Source organism: Agelaius phoeniceus, chromosome 19 (genome assembly GCF_051311805.1).
Source record: "Agelaius phoeniceus isolate bAgePho1 chromosome 19, bAgePho1.hap1, whole genome shotgun sequence".
In the NCBI taxonomy this organism is placed as follows: domain Eukaryota; kingdom Metazoa; phylum Chordata; class Aves; order Passeriformes; family Icteridae; genus Agelaius; species Agelaius phoeniceus.
Window position 1 is genome coordinate 3,971,677 of NC_135283.1, and position 24,183 is coordinate 3,995,859.

General features: G+C 46.3%; 1 long non-coding RNA gene across 1 annotated transcript in view; it reads left to right on the forward strand.

Annotated features, from left to right (window-relative positions):
• Window positions 1-7,539: 7,539 nt before the first annotated feature.
• LOC143695515 (uncharacterized) overlaps window positions 7,540-24,183 on the forward strand; it is a 46,000-nt gene continuing 29,356 nt past the window's right edge. Inside the window, exon 1 of the long non-coding RNA XR_013184776.1 lies at window positions 7,540-9,068. This is a non-coding gene — a long non-coding RNA (uncharacterized LOC143695515). The remainder of the gene's footprint in view (window positions 9,069-24,183) is intronic.

The following is a 24,183-nucleotide window of genomic DNA, read 5'->3' on the forward strand; positions in this document are numbered from 1 at the left end:
GAACCCCCAGGGCCACCAGGAGCTCAGTCTGCTCTCTGAGCCCTCTGTGCCATGTCATCTTAATCCATGGAGCCAAGCAACCCCCAGTGATAAATTCATCACTTAGTCACTGGCTTTCCTCCTAAAATCCTCTTCAGGGAACAATTCTCCCATGTCTGATGCAGTGACTAATTGATAACTTTCTTTAAGGGGACTGCACAATAACTTTCTTTAAAGCAGTATATTATGATCAGTGGGTTTTCCAAGGAGTGTGCTGCTCTCTTAATTCTCACCTTCATTATTTTAATACCTCTGTAAAATGGATTTCTAATGGATCTATATTGCCATAAAACTTTAGGGATGGTGGGTGGGTGTCAATAAATTCTTTGCAATCCGAGCGGCTCCGCCAGCCGGGTAGGGAGCAGAGTGACAGGCTCTGGGGACAAGCCAGGTCTTGACTCAGGATTGCAGCTTCCAGCAGCGTGACCTTCCCTGATTTGACCCCATCCTGCTGTTTCTGAACATCTTGCAAAACTTCATTAAGCAACATGACTAGTATCTGTCAGAAGCAATTCCTTCTCTCCCACCTCCTCACCCCAGGGATAAGTCATATCAGCTCTGTCAGGAATACAGAAGCTGCCCTAGGTACAATCCAACCCAAGTGTTGATACCTGGTGAGTCTGTACAGAGCAGCAGTCATCACATCTCAGCGTTTTCACCCAAAGTTCCCAAGGCAGGTAATAAATGTACATTATATAGTCATCAATCCCCTTCAAAATGTCCTCTGCCACTGACAGAGAAGGAAGGCAGCAGCCAGGATGCCCAGCTTAATCAAAGAAAGAAAGGAGTGGATGTTATGGCCCTCTGAAGGTTTTACAGAGGTCAAATTATTCCCATGTGTATTAGCCAGCACATTGGGAAAAACTCCTTTACCACTGGGTCCTATAAAAACTGCCCAAAAATCTCATTTTTGTCTTATCCATAGGGGCTATCATAACTCATTTTTACCTTGAATACTGAAGTTGCTGGCCCAGCAATTGCTCAGGAAGGAGCTGCAGCTGTAAGCATTTGCCACCCTGCCATGCTTTACCCTAAAGAGCTCCAGGATTTGGAGGTGATGGAGGGAGGGTGATGTCCACACTCAGCACGTGTGATATAAAGAAATCCTCTGACAGAAATGGTGGGGGCTGAAATCTGTTCTGTTGTTCCACTGCCAGCATTGGCACTGACTGACATATGTTACAAAGTCCAGCTGCAAAACCCCACCAAAGGCTGGTTTGCCCTGAGGAAATGGTGCTGGGCTGCCACAGGCACTGCACAAACCAGTGTGGGAGCAGGGCCTGGCCTGAGGTTTATTTTTTAACTGAAGTATTTGCAAGTTCTTTCACCACTGCTTTAATGGCTGGTGAGGTGCTAGAAGGTATTCTCCCTAGCCCTGGTTTCTGAAGAATTTTCATCCCTTAGGTGCTTCTTGGGTGCAGCTGTTTGAGCTGCCAAAAAGGGTCAGACTGGTATATACAGCAAATTAACCTTTTTTGTGGCCCCAAATCTGCTTTTTTTTTTTTTTTCCATTGGGGTGAGAGACTTGCAAACAGGTAGGAAAACCAAAAGCACCTTGACTTTTGAGCACATCATGTAAACAGCTCCAGTCCTTCCCATTCTTGCAGGAGGCTCTGTGTGGGGTGAAGATAAAATCTACAAGCTGAAGGAGACTTGGAAAAACCTTTTTGGAAAGGCTTCTTTTCAGCAAAGAAGCACTGGCAGCTTCCTCCCAGTTCATTGAAATGTTGGGTAATCAGGGTTTTTTTCCCTTTCTGCTGCAGGATTTTTATTACAAACACTTGGCTTGGTGCCCCTGTCAGTACCAGGGGTGACAACTCCAGTATTTCACTGGGGGGGTCACATGCTCAGCAAGGGTTTTCTGTGCAAAACCAGGGTTTTCTGTAACATTTGCAGCCGTGCCTGGATGATGAGCACTGCCTGTGCCACTGAAACACTCTGTGTCTTCCCTCTGCTTGTTCCAGCCCCCTTGTACCAATAAGTGATGACCTAAAAAACAGAGGAAGAGAGGCTGATTAATGGCAATACTTTTATTCTCAGAAGCACAACGGGAAATTTGCATCTTTGCACATTCCTCCAGCCTATAGACTTATCTCAAGGTGCCACATTCACAGGTTCCAACCTCTAAACCATTGCTCCCTCTCCCCCAAAATAAGCTATGGGGCAAGCAAATCCTGGGCTCTGAGCCCTCTGTTCAGGGCAGATTATGTATTTATTGTAAAACAGCTATTGATAATAAGCAGAACGTGTTATCACTGCTGCTGTGGCAGGCAGGGTAGGGAGTCATGTGCTTCTTGCTTGCTTTTTGGCCTCAGGACACTTGTGTTCCTGTTTGTACAATAGCTCTGCTTGGAGAGCAAGAATAAAAAATCCCATGTTTTCCCCCCTGCCAGATTGCTGTTTAGCATCGTGCTACATCTGTCTCGTGGGAAATACAGGTTGGAGACTCTCGGGTTGGGGAGGGAATTGAATCCAGATGTTGTGTTTTCTGGGCAAATGTTTCAAGTATTTGGTTGTTACACAAAAAAAATAAAAAAGGGGAACCAGCTCATCCAGTGCAGGGTAAAAGGTGAACTGTCTGACTCCTGTGATGATGCTCACCACAGTGGGTTTGCTGATGTGAAATGTCTGTGCCAGACATCAGGAGGAACATGGGGTACCAGGTTTTCAGGAGCCCTTTCTGCTTTGGGCCAGTGCCATGAGAGGACATTTCATAGGTGTGTACAACCACCCTGATGTGAAGGTGTCACAGCAGGGCATGGTCCCAGCAAGTGGGAGGAAAATGTGGGGAAAGACACATAAGTTATGAAAGTGAGTTTTTCCAATAAAAACTTATGTACAAGTTCAGTACAGCTCATTAATGGTTGAATCAAAAACCTTTGTGGTCTTTTCCAATTTAACAATTCTGTGATTCTATTTAAGTGTTCACCCTAAAGGCACCATTTGTGGTAGGGTGGCCAGGGAGGGATGTGCTTGCATCCTTCAGTGGGACTTTGTACAAATGGCTTGCATGTCCATATTTTCCTTGGAAAACTTAGGAAGAGCCTGTGGTGTCCTGGATCCTGGCTCCCCTGAGTGATCCTGCCCTCTGAGCATCACCTCAGACAAGGGAGAGCCTTGGAGCTGTAGTTTTACTTTGTGTGGACTCTGGGAAATCCTATTCAGCATCAGACACTGGATTCTCCTTAAGGAATGGGACTGTTTGTGTCACTGGAGCACAGCCAGTGCTGGAGCTGGGCTTTGACATTAATTTTGTGTGTACTCCTTATTGCTGGGTTGTAGCCCCACATTTCTCTTCACAGAGTGAAGCAAGGCACAATTCTTCCCAAGAATATTCTCATCTCCTTTGCTGTGCCTGTGTTTGTGCCAAAGTAGAATGCAATATGGAGATTGTTTACCCACAGTGATGGTGTTTTGTTTCCTATCAGGGCCAGGTGTGTGTGTGTGTGTGTGTCAGGACTGTTGGGTGACAGTCACAAGATTCAGTGCAGTGCAGTTGTGTGCAGGGTTGAGTGCTCGGCAGGTTCAGTTTTAGATGTATAGAATAATATAGTATAATAAAGTAATTAATTAGCCTTCTGATATCCATGGAGTCCTCCTCATCATTTTTCCATCGTCGGGGCCTTCTCAGCATTGCAATACTGGGTAAGAACTGCAAGAAATGCTGGGTGATGATTTTGTGCTCGGTTGGGTGATACACAACCAAGCAAGAGATGTAATGTCTGTGCTGGAGGAATATTCTGCCTGGGTGTGGTTGAGCCCCCCAGCACAGCCCTGAACGTGTGAAGACCTTTGCTTAGCTCAGCTTTGTCACTCTCAGCAGAGAAAATGCTGTATCTGTGTGAGTGCCTGGCTCTGTGTGCTCAAAGCCACCCACCCAGCACACCCTGGGGACACTGTGGTCACGGCCCTTTCCCTGACACACAGGCAGACTGGGCAAGGAGCTTTCCCAGGCAGCAGAGGAACTCCTCATGCTGTGTGAGCACTGAGCCCTGGATCATCTGTCCCTTTGCCTCCCCTTCACCCCAGCTCACATCTGCTCTTACTCACGTGTGGCAAAAGCACTACCTGGGTGCTGGGGGGAAGGAGAGCCTTCAAAGGGGCTGCCTGCAGTGATGGTTCCTGTGCTGGAGCAGCTCTGGAAAAACACAGCTCAAGGAGAAGCCTGTGCCCTGCCAGGGTCCTGTCAGCTCAGGGCAATTAGGGGACAGATGTGCCATGAGTGGTGACAGCAGCCACCAGCTGCTACAGAGCCCCAGGTGCTGGTGCTGGGGGACAAACCCACCTGGATCTGTGTGAGCCCCCAGGTGAACAACCAGGGCAGTGGGAAGGCAAAACCCCAGTGGGAGACCAAAATAGGGGGGAAAATCAAATTACATTGGACAAAGCCCTGTATTCAATGGTAAAGAGCTCAGGTAAGACAGGAAAAGTTTACTAGAATGTGTTTTTATCCATCAAGGACAGTATTTTAGAACAGGGGTGTCAAACACAACGGGCTCTCTGTGGGGCTGTGGTTATATCATGCTTTTGATGGTAATTTCTCCAGGGCCAAGAAAACAGATTAGTACATAAATTGCTTTCAGTTTTATTCCATTTTGACATTTCAGGGTCTCCAGCAACTTGGCATCACTCTGCGAAGCCAGAAATATTTGTGTGTTAAAAGTGTGTTTTGAATTACAAATATTTCAGCATTCACAACACAGAATTTAGGGGGCCAGGAACATTCCTGGGCACAATTGCCAAGCCGAGTTTTTGGTTCAGGGCAGCCTCCTATAGGTGCATGTTATGCCATAAACATGACATCTCTGGAGTGAGAGAGGCAGAACAGAAGAAATCTCCTTTCCAAAAGGGAAGAAATCTCCTTTCCAAAAGGAATCTCCTTTCCAAATCTCCTCGGAAAGCAGCAGCGGTGAGCTGCAGCAGCTCGGGGGTGGGTTGGGAAGGAGTCTATAGGTGCTGACCTACATTTAAGTAAGGAGAGTGAGGGGAAGCTCAGCTGGCCCTTGGGATGACACAAGGGCATTTTCCCTCCAAGCCAGGTCTGTCACCATCCTGGCGTATGAATTCACTCCCGGTGAAAGGTGCCAGACTGACATTCAAAATAAGAGAGGAAAAAAAAAAGAGCCTTGCTCTTAATAATTCTTTCTCTTCTTTGTGCTGATGAAGTACAATGGGACATTTAAATCTGATTTTTATAACATTTTGCATTGCTATAGATCACGGTCTGACCTGGAGAAGACACTTTGTTCTGACTACAATGATCTGATATTTCATATTTTAGTATTTTTTTGTCTTCCCCGTAGTGTTTCTGTTGCATTCTGGCACAATATGGGCTCCCTCCAGTGGTCAAGGGGCTCCGGGCTCCCGATGTCGTTTGCCCAGGGCTGGCACAGGGTGGCTTTGGGGCTGGCATCACAAATGCCAACGGGAATCATGCTGGGATTGTGCTTCTTTGCCCCCAGATCCCCCCTACGGGTGCCAGGCAGCAGAAACAGCCCTGCCCTGTAACCCCTGCTCCATTCAGATTTCACATTTCAGTGGAACAGCCCGAGCAAATAAAGATTGAGGCTCTGGATTTCCTTGCAGTTCCCAAAACGTTCGCTGCAGAAGGGGGAGAGGAAACAGGAGAGGAGAGAGAACCGGAGAAGATCTGCTGAAAGACCCAGACACAACAATTTTTAGCGAAAAAAAAATTACTCTTTTTTTTTTTTTTTTTTTTTTTTTTTTTTTTTTTTTTTTTTGCATTCCACTCTTCCCATGGTATTTTGAGACCAGATCCTGACTTTCTCCCGACAGAAACACTTAATGTGGTTATTGTGGGGGACAAGTCAAGCGCTGCCACTCTGAAACGTGACATTTCCATGTGTTGAGCCACGGGTGCATTTCAAACACCGGGATTCTTTTTGGAGTCCCCGTTTCGGATGGCGATCCCCTCCGATGGCCCTGAGCCCAGCAGGGCTGTGCGGGGAGGTGTCCCAGAGGGCTGGCCCGTGTCCGTGGGTACCCCAGAGTGTCCCCAGGGGTGTCCCTGCAGTGTGTGCTCACACCTGCCACAAACAGGGGCTCTTGGGGTGCAGCAGGGATGTGTGTGACCCCCCTTTCCACCCCGGGACCAGCCCCACAGAGCCCCAGCCCGCAGGGGGGTGTGAGGAGGGGTGAAGGCACCGACCCCCGTTTGCACGGGGTGGAGGTGAAGCCCCTCTGCCCCCCTTTATATCCATTTGGGGGGTTCAGCTCTCCTGCACCCCCATCCCCAGGGGTTGTGAGGAAGGGGTGAACGCACCTAATGCCGTTTGCCGCTGTGTGGTGTGTGAATGCACCGACCCCCATTAGCACCGTGGCGGCGAAGCCCCTCTGCACCCCTTTCTACCCCTTTGGGGGGCTCAGCTCTCCTGCACCCCAGGGGTTGTAAGGGGTGGATGCACCTAATGCCGTTTGCCGGTGTCTGTGTGTGTGTGTGTGTGTGAATGCACCAACCCCCATTTGCAGGGGGTGGGGGGAGCCCTCTGCACCCCTTTATACCCCTTTGAGGGGTTCAGATCTCCTGCACCCCCATCGCCGGGGGTTGTGAGGAAGGGGTGCACACACCTAACGCCGTTTGCCGGTGTGTGTGTGTGAATGCACCGACCCCCATTAGCACGGCGGTGGGGGTGAAGCCCCTCTGTGCCTTTTGGAGGGGGGCACAGTTCTGCTGTCCCCCCCAGCTCTCCGCGGGGGTGTGCGATGCAGAGGTGAGTGCTCCGACGCCAATATGCACGGATATGTGTGCGTGCATGTTTTGCACCCCTTCTGGGGGGACACAGCCCCTCTACACCTCTTTGGGGGGACACATCTCTCTCCCCCTACCCACGGGGGGGTGTGCTACGGAGGGGTGAGTGTTCCAATGCCTATGTGCGCGGTGTATGTGTGCGTGCATGTTTTACACCCCCTTTGCACCCTTTCCGGGGGGACACAGCCCCTCTACACCCCCACGGTGGGGTGAGTGCTCCGACACCCATATGCACCCACACCCGGGAGTGTGTGTGTGTGCATGTTTCGCCCCCGTTCCGGGGGGACACAGCCCCTCTACACCTCTTTTGGGGCACACATCTCTCTCGCCCTCTGTCCCCCCACCCGCGGCGGTTGTGCGAGGGAGGGGTGAATTGCCGTTCGCCGCCGTTGGCACAGAGTTGTGTGTGTGTGTATGAAAGCACCGACACCCACTTGCCGGGGTGGGGGTGACCCCCCTGTACCCCTCTGGGCTGTGAGGGGGCTGTGGTGGGGCGGGGGGGGGTCACATCCCCCTCCCCTCTCCCCCCGCGCGGCGGTGGCGGGGGGGGCGTGGCCCGCGGCGCGCGCGCGTGGCCTCGCCGCCGTTTGGCTGCGGCCGCCGCGCTCATTTGCATACCGGCGGGGGCTCCCCCCCCTCCCTCCGCGTCACGTGGTCGGAGGGGCCGGGTCGGTGCTGGCGGGCAGGCGGGGGGGGAGGGGGAGCGCGGCACTTCCTGTTGGCGGCCAGCGCGGGAGGGGGCGCGCGCGGAGCCGCCCCGCGGTCTCGCGCTGCTTGGCGGGGCTCTGTCAGTCAGCGACAAAATGGCCGCGGCGGCGGCAGCGGCGGCAGCGGCTCCTCTGCTCCCCAGGGCGGCACCGGCGGCAGCGGCGGCGGCGGCGCGGAGGAGCGGGGGACCGGCCCGGCGGCACTGAGCCCGGCACCGCCTGCCCTGCGAGCGGACGAGGCGAGAGCGAGCGGGAGAGACGGCGAGCGGCGCTGCGTTCCCCCCCCCTCCCCCTCAGCACCCCGGCGGACCGACCGACCCTGCCCGAGGCGCTGCTGCGGCTCCCCGGGGACGCGCCGCCGCCTCGGCTGCCCCGCTCCCCGCCGCCCACGCGGGTCCCTGCCCGATCCCTGCGGAGCACACGGAGAGAGCCGCGGGATCGCCCCGCTCCCGCCTGCCCGCGGATCCCGCTGCGAGCCAGGCACACAGACTGTCGGGTTTCCCCGCTCCCTCCTCCCTCCGTGAAAGACTTTGCTGGATCCTCCTCCCCGGATCCCCTCCCCGCGCTCGCTCCTTCCTGCGGGAGCGGCTGCCGGATCCTCCTCCCGCCGCGGATCGCCCGCGGGGTCCCTGCGGAGCCGCGGACCCTCCTCCCCTGGCAGAGCCTCCGCTGGATCCTCCGCCCCCCCGGAGCTCCCGGCGGGATCCTCCTCCTGCCCGCAGCCCCATGTGAGACTCCGCATCCCCCCGTGCCTCCGCCGTGCTCTTTCAGTTGGGTTTTTTTTTGTTTTTTTTCTCACCCCCTCCTCCTTTTATTTTGAAGGGGGGATCCATCTTAAAACTCTTTTTCTGGATCCCGGTTTCTCTTTTTTTGATTTGCACTTTTTGAAAAACCCTCAGATGCTCCTCCATGTGGACTGAGAACCCATCAAGACACACACACGAGAACTCATCCCGATCAACTCCAAATCCTGGCTTTCCGTGGGTTTTGCTGCAACACATGAAAGCAAACTTGTATTTAAGACACACTCGTGCAGAAATTTAGCTGGGGACTTGAACGTGTATTTTGTCTTGGTTTCTTGGTCTTGGTTATTTTTTGTTGTTTTTTTTTCTTTTTTTTTTTAATTTTGCTTCACTGGAAATCAAAAGCTTGTTTTGGAATTGGACCTGCTTTTGCTGCACTTCTCCTCTGGGCTGGATAACACTGAAGCTCTTTGCTTTTCTACTTGGATAGTGTTTTCCTGTTGATCTGTTGGGTTTTTTTCATCTCCTGTGTGGCAGACTTTTTTTTTCCCTGAGGGGGGTAAACAAACGACGACAACAACAACAACAAAAAAACTTAAATTTTTTTTGCCGTGTGAGATTTTTTTCGTATTCATATTCGTGAAATTACGGGTACACTTACAAAAAATTGAAAAAAAAAAAAAAAGCATTAAAATAAGAAAGGAACACGTCAGAAAGACCCCTACACGGTAGACAAAATACTCACTTGTTTCCTTACAGCAAGACTGAATCGAAAGCTGCCAAAGAGCCCCATAAAGAAAAGACTAAAAGGTAAGAGCCTCTCTTAATCTGGGCACGGTAGAAGTTAGCAGAGGAAGAGACCTGCAAAGCCGGTGCATTGCTCCTTTTTTACAAGTCTAAACTAGATTATTATTATTTTTAAACTGCTTATTAGTCAGCGAAGCAAGAAACACCCCAAAACATTTCAAAATCCCTTTTATTTTTATACGATGCGAGCAACCACCGGATATTTTTTTAATGGTAAAATTAAATCGGTGTTTTTTCTCTGTCCGGAATCGCTGCCTCTCCCCGAACAGCGAGCAGAAAGTGCCATTTGTGAGCGTGTTGTGCCATTCAGACATGACATGAAGGCAGCTCCTGCTGCAAGGCACGACCGTGTGCTCTTGCTTTAGAACTTACACGTGTAAAAATTATCGCACAGCGCCTTGGAAATGATCCCAGGGCTGGAAAATTGTGGGCATGGCCAGCAGTGCTGCCCTGTGGGCGAGCACACGAGCTCCAGCTTTGTCCTTCATGGCTGCTTTCTTTTAAAAGTTCAAATATCTAGCTTTGGGTTATTTTTCCTCTTCCCCCCACCCCGCGTAATGAGATTGTGAGGATCCGCAGTAATTTTCTCCTGAGTATTCACAGAGCGATCTTCGTCTAAACCTGGAATGTCCAGGGGGAGAGAGAATATTAAACAGAGTTTATTCCTTTAACTGCGACGCAGAAGGGGAGGAAAATGGGGAGGGCTCAGTTGTTAACCTGAGAAATCTTGAAACACTGGAAGTTTATTAATTGTTCGAGGCTTCTTTGTTTGTATCACAAGTTTGTGTCAAAGGTTAATCTTCTTAATATGTAATTAGTTGAAGGTTCAATTATGGGATTTATTGAACTCAATTGGGTTTTCCCCCCCTCTTTTCCCATTAAAAATAATACTGCAGGTCTTTGTGACTAGTTTATTTTCTGCTACAACTCGAGTGTATCTGCGAGATGAGATTTATTCAATTATTCTAACAGCCAGTTTAAATTTAGAAATAATCTTTAGGACGTCATACCCGTGTCTGTTGCATATTTTTCCCTCTGGTTTGCATATGTATGTATCTGGCGAATTATGCTAATTTATGTACAGAAATTTGCTGTGGACATTAGGCCGGTTAAGGTAATTAAAATTCCAATAAATCCCGCTGTTAGTGGGCTGGCCGGTGGTGCAGAGCTTTAAATCAGGTGGGTGTCGGTGGTGCTGTGGACCTGAGGACAATGCCAGAGCGGAGGAGCAGGAGAACATCTGCACTGCTGCTGGATGCACTGGGAGAGCCGGGCACGGCTTCCAAATCCTGCCCTCCTTCCCTGCCGTGGGTGGGATTTTTGGGCTTTTTTTTTTTTTGGATTCCCCGACAAATTGAAATGAGAATTTAAATGGGTGTTTCCTCTCGGATATTTCATTTTTAAAAATAATAATAATTTCGAGAAGGTACACACGGGTTCTCACTGCTTCCCCTGGTGTTTTCCAAGGAAGTAGGAGGTGACTTGCAGTGGGTGCAACCTGTGCTTAGCCCATCACAGAGTTTCCTCCCCGCGGTTCCTGGGCTTCAGGAATCCCGGGGATGTCTGCCTGCCTGCTCCTGTGTGTTATTTGTGAGCTCAAAATGGTGTGTGCTGAGCAGCAGCCCCCGGATGCGCTGGCGTCCCTGCTGTGGCTTCTGGAACTCTTTCCAGAAGGTGAAAGCAGCAGTGGCAGCCCTGGATACCCCAGTGGGGAAGCAGCTCCAGCCTCTGGAAGCTCGGTCTGCTCTGGGGAAGCGCTTGGTGTTTTTTGGCTGAGATTCCTCGTGGAAAACCTGGCTGCTTCCGAGCCCAGGACTCAGTCTGTGACAAAATAAAGCTGTAGTAAATCAGGTTAATTTCAACTTTTTTTAGGGAAAATAAATGCTTAAGAGCAGCAGCACTAGTGTAATAATGCCTTGTGTGGCTTTGTCCTTATCTTCAAAGGGGAACGGATCATTTCTGAGTGGAAGTGATCTGCCTGGCTTCCTGAGATGAGGAGGGTTCATTGCAGTCCAGCCCCCGGAGAACAGGTGCTGCCACGGGGAAAACTGCTGCAGCCAGGACTTGCTCCGGGGCGAGAGGGATGGGCATTAATAGGGGCTAATTTTAGGCAGTATTTTGTACTTTTGTCTAAAGGTTTTGTTCGCAGCAATGAAAGAAACAAGACAGACAAACCTTTTTATTGAGACCTTCTCTGGATTGCAGCAGGATATATTAAGGATATATTAATTTTTCAGTTCTATGTGTGGATTCCCATATTGACAGATGAAAGGCTGGGATCCATCAGACTCAGAGCTGTTGTGTTACACACGGGGGGTTTGTGTGTGCTGTACATCAGCTTTGCAGCACATGGATTATTTTGGAGCTGTCAGCGGTGCAAGGTGCCAGTCCCAGTGCCTGGGAATGTCCTTGTGGGCAGCCTTGGGCTGTGCCATTTCCCCGCTGGCCACAGCAGAGTGGAGTTTGCTCTGGGACACTGCCCTTGGGCTAAAAACCCTGTGGGGACTTAGGGGTTCACCTCAGCCATGGAATCTTGGCTTTCTCCAAAAGCTGTCTCTGATCACCTGTGAGTGGATGGGTTTGCCCATTGCAAAGCCTGCTGGACCTTGCTGGGATCAATGAAAACCCCACCTCCGCCTTAATTTCTGGTTTCTTCTCCAGGATTTGGCTTTTCTAATAACGTCTCACACTCTGCTTTTACTAAGTTGAGGTTGGTAAGCTCACTGATGTTGGTGGGAAGTAAGGTAATTCTGTACTTTTTTTGCTTGAAAGAGGTTTTTAAGACTTTGAAAATGATGAGATGGAATTTCCTTAAAATGAGAAAAACACAATTTGGCATAAGACTACTTTTAATCTGAAGAATCTTTGTTAAAACTCTCCAAGTTCCCATGTTCCATACCTTGCCAAGTATGGACTAACAATAAAACAAGATAAAGTGAAAAGTCTTGTCAAGCAGGGGTTTATAATCTCCTTGTGTAGTCAAGCAAACTGTTGCTGAGTGTCAGTCTTATAGAGAGCATAGCTTTAAATTAATCTAGAAATAAACCCGCTTATTTTTCAGTTTTTCATTCACTTCATTCAGAAAGGCCGGGAATTTTATTAACAGAGTTACTGCCTGCTGTTCACTCAAAATGACCTAGACCTCTGCAGCCCCTTCAGATGCTCCGTGCCATGGAGACTCCTTTTCTCTTTCATGTTACATTTATTAAAAGCCCAATGGCAGCGTTTACTTTCAGTTTTAGCTGTGAAGACTTAACCAAGAGCGGGGGATGTGGGAACGGGTAATATGTTAACTTAGCAGCTGGCCTCGCCGAGATAAACATGCGCTTTTCCAAATGCTGTCATCTGGCCCCTTTCCAAAACAAGCTGAAGGAGGAGGTCAGGGGTGGAGCCATCCCCTGCTTCAGTAAAAAGAGGCTTTCATTTGGAAAGAATTGCCAGATCGTATTGACTAAAAGAACTGCAGATTTAAAATAAAATGACCAAACCTTTCCTGAGTAAAGCAAATGGTCTCTTTTGATGGCTTAAATTTAAGTGCCTTGTTACAGTGCTGCTTCTCTTTCAAGGCTCAGCAGCTTCAGTGCAGAGTGCATATTTCTGCTTTTTTTAAAAAAATCAGTGTTTAATGTAAGACTTTGAACGTGACAACTGATAAAAAATGTATCATCTTTGGTAACAGTAGAGACCTGCAACACAAAAGTGCTATTGTTTTAATTGTTTAAAATTCAGATTACAAGATAATGGTAATACCATTAGAAGGTTTCCCCTTGGCCTAGAAGCTGCAGGTAGGAGTGTGTCGATCCCTCAGTATTAAAGATGAATGATAAGGAAACCTCTTAAATGCCTGTGACGCTGCAGTCTAGCCAATTTAGGATCAGCTGATGCCTTCTAGTGATAATGGCTTGAGGTTTTCAGCTGTATTATGAAGATATCAGCCAGGGCAAATAGTGTTTAGAAGAGAAGTATACTTTATTGAATGGGGAGATGATCTAGAAGTGACAGTAAATTGCATTACTAAATGATCTATGTGCTCTGTGCCGTCTCTTCACTGGCAAATGCTGTTGGTAAAATGAAAGATGGTTATTCTTAATGTATGAAAGCAGAGGAATCAAAGTATTATTTGATCTCCCTTTAGGAATCTGTGCTAGTTAGGAAAATTGTCAACTGAAAGCGTGGCTAAGTTGTACATCTTAAATACCAGAAGGAGATGTACTTAGGCTTATTTTATCACTACTAAATCATGGTTAACTTCACTGTGGATTCCCAAATACAGTTACAGCCGTGTTTTCTGCAACTTCATTTGTGCTCCTTCCTACCTTGTCACTACTATGTTTTAAAGTCTCCCGCCCAAGATACAAATGTCTGGATTTGATAATAAAGAAACTGGCACAGAGCAGTCACTGTGCTCTTTGAGGTCGTGTGAAAGATGGTGGAAAATGCAGCACTACTCTAAAATATGCATCTGATTCTTTTGTCTTATTTTTGAAGAGAGTAGCATGTCTGTCTCTTCCTCCCAATAAAAAGGCTTCTGTCACTGAAGGCAGCTGTAAAATCACTGGCTGTTCTTGCATCTCGAGCTTCAGGAAAATCCAGTGAGTACCAGGAAAATCCGAGTGAGTTTTGGTCTCAGCCCTGGGTGCGAATCAGCGCTGTAATTTTTCAGCACTGAGGTCTCGAACGTAGTTGTAATTCAAGTTCATAAAATATTAGAAGCCCTGGCGGTGCTGAGGTCTGGTTTCTGGAGCTCTTCCCCGTGGGTTTGCAGCCAAGGATGGCTGAGAGGGAGAACAGTTATCTGTGCTGCAGCAGTGATGGTTTATGGCTGGGTGCCCAGATTGTCTGGCTTTGCACACAGCTTTATAGTTTGCCTTTGAGGGCTGTGGAGGAGGTGGAAGTCATTTGTAATAAACAGCTATCTGCAGCCTGCTTTTCCTGGGGTTTGAAATGTACAGCCATTTAAAAAATTGCAAACCAGATGTACATTTACTTAGATTTCAGTCCGGAACCTCCATGTTTTAGGAACTTGGTTATGAGAAATGTTAACAATTGCTTAGTATTGAAAATACCTAATATTTATCCCTTGGATGTTTGGGCTGTTTTTTAAGCTCTGTATTGCTAGACAATAAGATTTTTCAGGTGGTGTTTTTTTTTTTTTATTTGAGAGAAAAATTGACTTGTCAAATCGGTTGGCATCCTTTGTGGTAATTAAGCCCCAGAGAAAAATATGTTTATATATCTCCAAATAGTTATCATGCAGCTACCAGCTATAGGCTCATTTAGGAAAAGATAACAGCCACCCCCTTTTCACAGCAAGGAAAACAACCACCCTGGGCTATGTTTAGTTGCTGCCCATGGGTGTTTTCAGAGGGAGATCCATTCTTCCCTCTACTTCTCTCCCCCAGCTTCTTGTTCTGGGATCTGTGCATGTTTTCCCATGCTGATTTTCTGGAGGGATGGTGCTGCTGCCTTTGTTACGGTCTTGCCCAAGAGGAGTCTCTTAGAATGGCATTACGTGATTTTTCTTGGATGTGCTCTTTTCCTTCCTATTCCTTTCTTCCCTTCCTGTGTTGTGTATGCACAAAGTTTACAGTTTTCTCTCTCATCGTGCATTTCCAGAGCTCCCCGATGGGAAGTGGGAGAGCTGTTTGTGTTGGTGGAGGGATGGGGAGTGCTTGCTGTGGCTTGAACGCATTCCGGGTGGTCAGTGTGTCCACGGATCGATTGTTAGTCCAGGCTGACTTCTGCCAAGTCTATTTTAAGCTCAGCCAGATATCTGTGTTGTGTCAGTTTGATTTCAGTCCTGCTCAAGCCTCCGACTCTCAGGTCTTTTAGTTCTTCGGAATTCCAAAGTGTTTTCATGGCTGATGCTCACGTCATTCATTGGTGCTGACAATGGAGATCCTTGTTTTTAAACAGGAGCTGCTTACTGGTAAACAAAAGAGCATCAGCCCAGTGCTTTAACACCAACCGTTCTAGAAAAAAGGAGCAGTTCAGGGAGAATGCCAAGGGAAAAAAAAAAAAAATCAGCTGTACAGATGCCGATTGCCATTTTCCCGTGTTCCTACAAGGTCATTAATAGACCATGGAAGGTGGTCTGGGTGGTGTTTGTAATGTTTCTGCTTGAACTCAGTGTATGTTCACAGTAGCCTTGAGGATGATCCTGCACATGAAATATGAAGCTAAAAACTTCAATAGCACTGCAGGCATAACCTAATGGGGGGGTGTGAAGCAAGTAAATCGCTCCTTACACGAGAGTGTTACCGAAGGCAGGAGCAGGAATTCCTCATTATCTCTCTGCTAACATCATTCTGTCCATCTGCAGGTCTCAACTTTCCTCTTCCCTCAGTCTTTTTAGCTGCACTTACCAAATGCCCAAACTTAACAGAGGAGAATTGCTTCCAGTGTTTGTATTGTCTGAGTTTTTACCACATCGTCAGCTTTGAAATGGGTGCTGCCTTGAAATTCTTTCTCTTACAAAAGATGCTCCATCTCTGCAAATCTAATCACCCTTATCTCCTCCTGGTGGAATGCTGTAAGTGCCCAGTACTCATTCCTGTTTTGTGATGCAGAAGAAATTGCTCCGAGTTAAAAATAACCTGTTGGCATACGTGTGCTGTTCACATCTTCCTGCCCATGGAATTATTTGGTTTCTCTTTGCTGATGTAAACTATAATGAAGTATATGTTTATCTTGAATCTTTCAAAAAGAAATTAAAATGGGGGATGCAACATCTTCTGATAAGGAAGGAGGAGAGCCTAGTGGTAGCAAACTAAATGCTATTTAATGTTTTGTAGTATGATCATAATAAAATATATGTCTGATCAAGGTATGGAGCTAAATTTGGTGTCTCACCGTAATAGAACTGCTGCTGTTAAGGAGCAGAGTCTCTGTATAAATAGCTCTGTTTCAGGTGAAAGATTTATTATCTGGGACTTAGTGGAGCTTGGTGAATGTGGTGAATTTTTACTATTTCTGTTCTTCTAATCAATCTCATAGAATTCAACTCCTTCACTTGACAAAAGAATGGTCCAAATAAGTCACATTACACCAACAGTGCATTAGAGATGTCAGTCTTTGTACTCTGCTACCACATTTACATGTAATAATTGAATAAAGCAATGGTTGGCATAGTGGATGGATGTTTACATAACGATTTGCCTAAAAAAAGACCCTTAACTTTAATTTTTTCTTACATTTGTGAGAATGAAATGTACTTCACAAATCTCTGGGTGAAATAGTGCAGTGATGCCAAAACTCATTGCTTTTGAAGCCAACAACCCAGACTGATAGATAGAATCGTTTTTATCTGGGTGATATTGCAGCACTGATAGTCCACCTGCACTGAAATTGTGCTGCCCTCCTGCCCCATCCCCAATCCCTCAGTCACCATCCAGACAAGCAAGAGCTGCTCTTTCTGGGATTCTGGCTGCATCTGCTGATCAGATAACATACTTGGAGACATATTGGATATATTTCTGAGAATATTTGCTCCCCTGGGCATTTCATGCACTAAATGAAGGCATAAAATAGTTATTACGAAGATCATAATTGACCATAAATTGATTTCCAAAGTGGTATTTACTGCAACTAGTTTTCCTGTCCTGGAAGATCATTTATGGCCATTTCCTTTCCCCATCTCTCCCCCACCCTGTCTCTCCTCCCCCATGGAGCTGCTATTCATTTGCTAAGTTGAAAAATGCCTGATGGCCCATTCTGATGCTGGGTCTGATATTCTAATGTATGCTTTTACTATGGAAAGTGAAGAGAGGAGCAGAGAAGTTTATTTCCATTAAGCTCAAGTTTTAAGGATTACCCTTTCAGCACTGCAGAGCTAATCTTTTAAACTCTGGTTGGTTTGTGGAAGGAAAGGTGGATGGATTATGCTGTTTCCTTAATTTTGGATGATAGGATAAATCTTGAACTGAATCCAGTTCCCAGCCTAAAGATAGGTACAGAGTAATTGTTTCTTATCTTACTCAAATTATGCTGCCATCTTAATTTTCAAAACAGTCTTGCAGCTGAAGATGCAGTGGAACAAAAACTTAAAGCTTCAGAAAGTATTTTCTTTAAATTAAATGACATAATTATGGTGAACAGCGTGTTTTGATTTTTGCAATGAAATACTAGGAGTGTATAAAGTGCACAAACCAAGTAGATTTTCTTCACTTGTGTTTAAACTTTCAGAAATTTGCAGTGCACAACTTTTAGTACAGTTTATTAGCCTATAGTGTGTTTTGTCTTCCTTGACTCGGATCAAATTTGGTGTTAACCTCCTGCCGAGAATTCCAGGACCCCTGACATTTTATTGTGACTCTTGATTAGCTCACCAGGGTTCCTGCTAAGAATTCTTCTTTCATTCATTTGATAAATTGAATTCCCTATTCACAGTGCCTTTAAATAGAATGGTATTTGGAAAACTTGAAGACAACAGCTTGAATGTACAATGAGCTCACTCAGCAAATTTAAAAATGCAGAAGAAGGAAATTATGGGTATGTGTATTCTGAAATCTTCTAAAAGAATAAACATCTTACAAAAACTTAGATCTCCATCATCATATTTGTTTTAAGTGTATTTCCCATTTGGTTTCTAAGACAAGGAGTTCTTTTGACATCTCTTTTCCCTTTTTTTTGTGTCAGCAGCTGTGCATTCAGCTCCCCTGTCCATGTGGGAGCAGGTATGGTGAGGTGTCACAGCACAGAGGGACAGAGGGACTTCAGCTTCCCAGGGCAGTGTGGAGAGAGAGCTCCTCATCCTTCCACCCTGGGCTCCACAGCATGAGGAGCAGTGTCCTTGTTTTTTCCTGATTGTAGGTTTGGGGACAGCCCTTCCCTGTGGGGCTGCTGTGCTGTGGTTCCCCCACCCAGGTCTCTCTTGGGCTGCAGCAGTGTCCTGCATCTCACCCACCTGTGTCCCCAAGGTGACACCTGGACACCTCAGTGCTGTGCTAACAGAGGCTCACTCCTCTCTTCCTAGAGATTTGCTTCTACAGCTTCTGCCACACATCCAGGAAATGATTTTAATGTCACAGGACAGCCCAGGCTGGAGGGGAGCTCAGGTGATCTCAGATGGGCAGATGAGTGTCCAGGTCGGGTGACACGAGTGTGTCAGGTCAGTGCTGCTGTCACTGTCCTGCTGCTGTGCTGGTTTATTCTTGGCCATGCCTGCTGCAGTGTCCCTGCCTGTGGCTAGGAATGAATGAGGGCAGTGTGTGTGCATTTTTCCACCCTGCCTCAGGGGAGGTGTTGCTCACCTTCCTGGGCCTGTGTCATCACACTGGAACCACTCATGAACGTGGACACCCATGGACCTGTGGCTGCTGTAAGCTGGGGTCTTTTGCTGAAGGTATTAACACCACCTTATTCCCACAATAAGCACAAGGGCAGCACCACAAACCCTGTCTTCAGGGTAAACTTCTGCTTCCTTTTTTTAATGCTGTCAGTTGTGTTGTCCAGCCCCACCTGTGTGAGAGCACCAACCTGGTCTTCAGCTCTGGCAATAAATAAGTTCACTGTGCTTTCACCTGCTGCTGACAAAGAGATTGGGCTCAGAAATAATTGAGCACTGGCACCCACCTGTGATGGAAGGGGGATTAGGTGTGTTGGAAATCCTTACTGGCAAAATGGTGCACCATTGTAGTAACACAAACTTGATTTTCAGTTTTTTCAGCAGAAGAGCAGAAAGGCTTAGCTTTGCTGGCTGCAGGGCTCTGAGGGTTTGCTGCACAGTGCTCCCAGCTGTGGCCTGTCCCTCCTGTCCCTCCTGACCCCGTTGTCCCTTCAGGATGACAGGTGCCTGACTGGCTCCACCAGCCTCCATCCTTGGGAGTGGCATCCTGTGGAGCTGCTGCTCCTGTTCCAATTTCCTGGCCTCCTACGTTGCAGGATCCCTGTGCAGCTGTCCCAAGAAGCAGTGCTCCTCTAAAGTGTTCTTGGAGCTCAGCTAAATACAGCCAGCAGCTTGTCTCTGTGAGTTGTTTCTGCTCCTGGGTCAGCTAAAGGGTGACACTTGGTCACTGAGGGGGACTGGCACAGGGCTCTCATCTTCTGAAGTATTTCCAGAAACCAAAATAGCCAGCAGTATCTGGAGAGACAAACACGCTGTGCTCTTGCTGAGCTGCTGGATTCCAAAGCTGTTTTCCTTTGTGCATTATGTCCCAGCAAGATTGGGGACGAGCTGTGGAGCAGATGCCAGATCAACTGCTGGTAACTATCATCAGGCCTGGGAGGGAGGCTGCTGGGAGTGTAAATCTGGTTATCTGCACCCTTCACAGTGTGTAGCTTAATTTTTCCATCACTCTGTGTTTGTTGGGGGAGGAGAGTTGTTTTTCATAGCACGTTTCTTGCTGTTTGTAGCTTGCTTTCAGTGATGAATTTAAGGCAAGCCTTTTTCTTTTTTTTTTTTTTTGGGGTGTGGGGCTTTTTTACTTTTGGTCCTTGCTTAGTCTTAGTGGTGCCCATGGGCTGGGGTGTTGTCAGCAGATTGAGGGAGCCAATTCTGGTATGGTTCATGCCTGAAATGCAGAAATGTCTGAGGTTTGGTGTACAGTTCTAGCCCATGGCCACATTTACCTATAACTTCTTGAGCTGCCCCATATTGGAGCTTGTATGTACACTAAAATCCCTGCACTGTGGAGAGCAGCACCTCCACAGGAGAGGGGATGAACCTGTGTGTGCCATCCCTGTGGGATTATCTACATGAATCTCTTCATTTGGATTGCAACCTCCATGATTGATCAGGTGATTGTCCCCACTTGCTGTGCTTTGATTGGTGTCATGTGTCTTGGAGTGCAGTTATCAGATGCCTTTTAAATAAAATGTCACAGGATGATGAGTTCCAAGGGTGCAGTTAATGCTCTCCTGCTGCATGGGAGCAGGCTGGAGCTGGCTCCACCTGGAGCAGGGATGGTGTGGGTAGGAAATCCTCTGCAGTGACAGTTTTGCTCAGTAATGAAGGGTTAACACACACTGCAATATTCCTGGTTTTACTCCAGCACTCTCCTCAGCACCCATCCCTCTCAGCTAACACACCAGGAGAAACTGGAGTGTTTAACAAAACCAAAAGGAAGTCTAGATGAAAAAAAAAACCAACTCCAAGCCCTGCAAACATTTCCTGGGACTTGGCAGTGCTCAAATATGGGCTCTTCAAACTATGTCTGGTTTACCAGTCATAGTTAATCTGCATCTTTAGTTTATAAAACTTTTTCTTCTCTGGAATTTCCCCCCTCTTCCAGTCATTGATAATAACCAGTAGAAGTTAAACAAGGCCAGGTTGGTGTGCTTTTGAAAAATATCTTTAATTGAATGATAGTAACTACCTGTTCTGCTTTATTTTTGTTCTAATCTAATCTGCCTGAGTGGTTATTTACCTTATGTGTACACAAAGGAGGGTCACAGTGAGTTAACACTGGGTGAGCTGGAAACTTCCCGTGGGGGAGCCCAGCTCCTGCAGCACACACCAGCTGCAATTCTCTTTTTCTCTTCTTGGGGTCCTGCCAGGATTTTATTGCTCTTCTACCAATATTCCAAAGTGACATCTTAGAAATCCTGTGTGCTACTGCTGGAAATGCAGCCTTGAGACAGAGCGTGGAACACAGAAACTCTTTCTGATCCTAGAATTTCTATTTTACACTTTGGAGGAGCAGGATTATTAATTTGATCTCTTGGACAACCTAAAATCTGCCTCTAGTTTCAGCAGTTTCAATTGAATTTGTTACTTTTCACACCATGTTCTCAGCTAATGCTGGGATGTTGTTGGTTGGTTTGGAATGGCAGCTCCATTCTGCTCCTGCAGAGACTCCAGATTTGGTGGAGTTTCTGAGTGGCTGCAGAAATCTGGCTGCTGCCCCTGTTCAGATCAGTTTTCTGTTACACATTTCAAGACAAGTTCACCAAAAACTGGAGGTATCAAAGTCCCAGCCCACATCTGTTAGAATGGATGATATCTTGATGTTTCAGAGGAAGGAATCTCCTGTCAAGGAAAATAATCTATTAATGAGGGTTAATTGCAGGACAGGGACATAATTGGACAGTGAGAAACCCCAAAACATGGGATCAAGACATCATAAATTGTGGTCAAACAGAAAGTATCATTGAACTTCATTTATGACTCCCCACAGGAACAAATTTTGCACCTAGACTTTCAAATTACAGGGTGTAGTTTCAAGCTGTGTGCTCACAACTGTTCATGTAACTCCTCCATGGACTTATCTTGTGCACAGGGTGTGACTGGGGGCTTTTCCCCCACCAGTTCCTTGGAAAGGAGATTGTAGGATTTCACTTTGGAAATGGGTGGGGGCCTCCAGTTCTCTGTCTAGTTGCTTTTGTGTTTAGGACTTGGTGTGGCCTTATATCAATTTTGCTTCATAAAAAAATTAATCATCTCTTCTTTTTATGCTTTTCCTCTTCTCCAAATGTATATTTATAAAGACTTGATATACATTTTAATGTTGGGAGTTTTTAAAATGCTTCAGTGTGGAGGATTTTTCTTTACCTAATCCAAATCTTTGTTGCAATATAAATTCAGTGCTGCTTACCACAGCTAAAGGAGAAAGATTTTACTCCTTGCTTCTCTACCTCTGTCTTTAACACCTTTTTGAATAAGAGGGTTGCCATTTCTTTAGATGAAGTGAAGTTTTTTCCAAGGGCCTGTGCTTTTTTGATGTCCTTGGTGCTGTTTTCTGGGCTCTCTCCAGCTGACCTGTGTCTCTCTTGCTGTAGAAGCCCCAAACTGGACACAGCACATCAGCTAAAGAATTTCTGACCATCTGTGATGTGGTTGCTTTGCCTTTGCAGTGAAATCCACTGTAGCCCCTGCTTGTTTGTCTCCCTAAAACTGGTGTTCTGCCATTTGTTCCCTCTGCTGCATTTATATAGGATTTTTCCTGCCAAACATGGTACCCTCTGCTTTTTCTCACTGATTTTCTGCCTTTTTTCTGCATTTTGAGTTCATCAGGGTGTTCTGAATGTTGTCCCTCCTTAATTATTTTCCAGCCCCATGACTTGATATATTCTGGAAACTAAGTAAGTGGAGACACATTTTTCCAGCAGTAAAGTGGTTAATTAAAATTTTACTGCTGGACACGTGGCACACTGCAACAGAAATTCATCAGGTCCCTGGCTTGGGGGAGGGGTTTTGTGGGTTTTTATTGTAATTTTGTTATGTACCTTAAAATTACTACATAATAGTTCTTCAAACTATTAAATAATAAAGCAATCATATTCTTACTAACAAAAATCTCCATGTGGATTGAAAAGTCAGTTATGTAGTTTAGTTGCTTCTCTTTCATCTTTTCCAAAAATACCTGGGACTATGCTGTGGGAAAAAAAATCAGGCTTTTTTTTCCCTCCACAAATCCTTGTTAGCTCTTGCTGATGTTTTTCTCTCTTTCCTTGTAAGTTGTGTGCAGTCTTTGCCATCTGCTGCTTTTCCAGAGTGCCATCCATCCACCTGCTCGTGCTTTAAGGTAACCTGCAGTGACTTAGATGTGGTAAAATGACAGCAGGCCCAGCCAGGGGGGAACATCCCATTTCTCTCAGGAATTTTTAAGCTGTTCTTGCTTTGCTGGCCTGATTTCCTCTTTGGAGTGGCAGCAAAATGTTCAGCTCTATCTCATTTTCATCCCTGCCATTTCATGTGAGTTTTTCTGAGAAGCCAAATCACCTCAGATTTTGGGAAAAGGGGTTTTTAAACACATCTTGAGTGTTTTGCCTGTATGGCTGTTTGCTCCTCTTGTTGGGCCCCACAGGGGGTTCTCTTGATGGGGGAAACTTTTTTGTAACAGTTTTGTGTTAGGAAGGAGATGTGTGGGACCTTTTTAGTCTTTGCTTTGTTGTTTATTGTTATCTTATGAAAAGTTCAATTTGTTGTTCATTGTTATCTTATGAAAAGTTTTGGTACATTGCCTGTACTAGATTTAGTGCACAGGAAAAGCACTGTAAGAAGAAGACAAAGACAACACTTAAAAGCTTCCATCTTACTTCCTATTTATGTCTATACTAAAAATCCTAAAACTTAAATTTCTCACCTGTGAGGGTGTTCACAGGGGTCTTAGGATGAGGGAAGAGATGTGAATGTTGACTCCATGTTTCAGAAGGCTTGATTTATTATTTTATGATATATACTATATTAAAACTATACTAAAAGAATAGAAGAATAGAAGAAAGGATTTCATCAGAAGGCTGGCTAAGAATAGAATAGGAAGGAATGATAACAAAAGCTTGTGACTCGGACAGAAAGTCCGAGCCAGCTGACTGTGATTGGCCATTAATTAGAAACAACCACATGAGACCAATCCCAGATTCACCTGTTGCATTCCACAGCAGCAGATAACCATTGGTTCCATTTTGTTCCTGAGGCCTCTCAGCCTCTCAGGAGAAAAAAATCCTAAGGAAAGGATTTTTCAGAAAATATCATGGCTACACTCACCTAATAACAAACTACACTGTTCTCTATTATCTGTTTTACACTCTAGTAAACTCTAGTCTATCTCAAAGACTTAGTAGCCCTCTCTATAAGCAAAAATCAAAACCAGTACTTCAAAATATTCCCTGTACCCTAAGTTTTCACATGCTGGAGCTATATATTCATCAGAGCTTTGGGAAGGAAGCCAGAATGGACCATTGCAGGGATGGAGGTGTTCTAGGTTCCCACACTCCAGCCCAAAAATGCCTGTGGGTTTGATTATGACCCATGGAGCAAGTTACCAACCTTAGATGAAGATCTGCAAACTATGGCAAATTAAGTAGAATGATAGTGAATTTATCACAAGGTGAAAAAGTAGATTTGGGGTTTTTAGAATGGGGATTCAGGGGGCAAGATGGGGGGATCTGGGTGTGTCCAGCCTTTTTCCTTCTTCTTCTTGGCCTCCATCTTCTGCTGTGATGTTGGCACTTTTGGATTGGCTTAGAGTAGAAGCTCAGTGTCTAACCACTGTCTAACATAGGTGATAGGTATTGGGAAGCAATTGTAAACATTGCACATGTAGTTTTTAGTATAAAGACATAACACCACCCTGGGGGCAGGCAGAGTGCCTGGAACTGTCCTGCTGGATGGACCTCAGCAGGGCAGGAGAATAATTTTATAGATAAGAAACAATAAACAACCTTGAGACTGAGAACT